The sequence below is a fragment of the Manacus vitellinus genome, unplaced genomic scaffold (assembly GCF_001715985.3).
Source record: "Manacus vitellinus isolate BGI_N305 unplaced genomic scaffold, ASM171598v3 scaffold_40_pilon, whole genome shotgun sequence".
Lineage (NCBI taxonomy): Eukaryota > Metazoa > Chordata > Aves > Passeriformes > Pipridae > Manacus > Manacus vitellinus.
Genome location: NW_021940541.1, coordinates 1,713,376 through 1,714,522, shown reverse-complemented (window position 1 = coordinate 1,714,522; position 1,147 = coordinate 1,713,376). Strand labels below are relative to the sequence as shown.

Below are 1,147 nucleotides of genomic sequence, written 5' to 3'. Positions count from 1 at the left end.
GGAAAAAGAAAGGATGGAAGGAAAGAAAGAGAGAAAGGAAGGAAGAAGAAAAAGGAGGAGAGCATGGCAATTTAGGATGTCACTAACAATAGTAAAATAGCTCAGCAAACAGTTCAATAAATGGTTCAATACTTGGGATACTATCCAAACAAAGACTTGCAGCCATTAATTTTAAAAAGTTCTGTGAATCTTCTTGGAGCAGTAAATATTTAATCATGGCAATATGTAAGCTGCCCTCTCATATTTTATCTCCTAACCAGGACTGGGTAGTGAACCTGCCTTTAATAACTTTGACCAAAGCAATATTTTGCCATTCCCCTCCTGCCAGGGAGTGATGGAGTGTGGCCAGACACGGGGTGCCCGTCGTTCCTCGGGGGGCTCAGCACCCCTCTGAGCGAGGAGGGAGACAAAAAGGGGGGGGTTAATGTTTTAAAAAAAAAAAAAGTATTTCTCTGCAGGAAAATGCACTTTTTTTGAGAAAAGGAATCCAAACAAAATAAAATGTCATCCTGTGTGCCGGAAAACTGCATCTCAGCAGCTCTTCCAAAGGCATGTACAGCAGTTAGGGATGTCATCTTTGGTCATAGTTAATAATTGACGAGGAGGCCTTGCAGGTCTCCAAAGCTTATACAACCGTACAATATTTATTTATTTTATCTTTTTTTTTTTCCTTCTTTTTTTTTTTTTTCCCTTTCCACAGGAATCACCCGCTGAGAACACGACTTTAAATTCCCGGAGTCCCCTTGGAAAGGAAATCAGGCATCAGCAGCTCCCACGTCCATCCCCTGGGCATCAGGCACCTTCCAGCCCCTGGGGGGGGTTGGGGGGTCACTTCCATGCTCCCCCTCATTCCCCTGGAAACTTTGCTACCGTAGTTCCAAGTTCTGCCGGCGTTCCCTTCTCTGCTCTATTTGTTATCCTAATAAAAGTTTCTCGGCTCTGCCATAAAGTTGTCACTTGGAAGGCATGTTATGAAACATGATGTGGTGGTGTGTGGGGTGAATATGGATAAAGGGGGTGGGGGGGGATTTAATAAAAGGTATTGAGGAATTAAGCCAGGCAGAGGCAATCTGCTGCATTCCAGCCTCGGGAAGGTCGGCTGCGAGGAAAATATTAATATTCCCTCTTAAGCCCCGATCCGGCAAGA

The 1,147-nt window shown here is 44.5% G+C and overlaps 1 long non-coding RNA gene across 1 annotated transcript in view; it reads left to right on the top strand.

Annotated features, from left to right (window-relative positions):
* Positions 1-900, top strand: part of LOC108640707 — a 7,099-nt gene extending 6,199 nt beyond the window's left edge. Inside the window, exon 3 of the long non-coding RNA XR_001921420.1 lies at positions 701-900. This is a non-coding gene — a long non-coding RNA (uncharacterized LOC108640707). The remainder of the gene's footprint in view (positions 1-700) is intronic.
* The last annotated feature ends 247 nt before the right edge of the window (positions 901-1,147 follow it).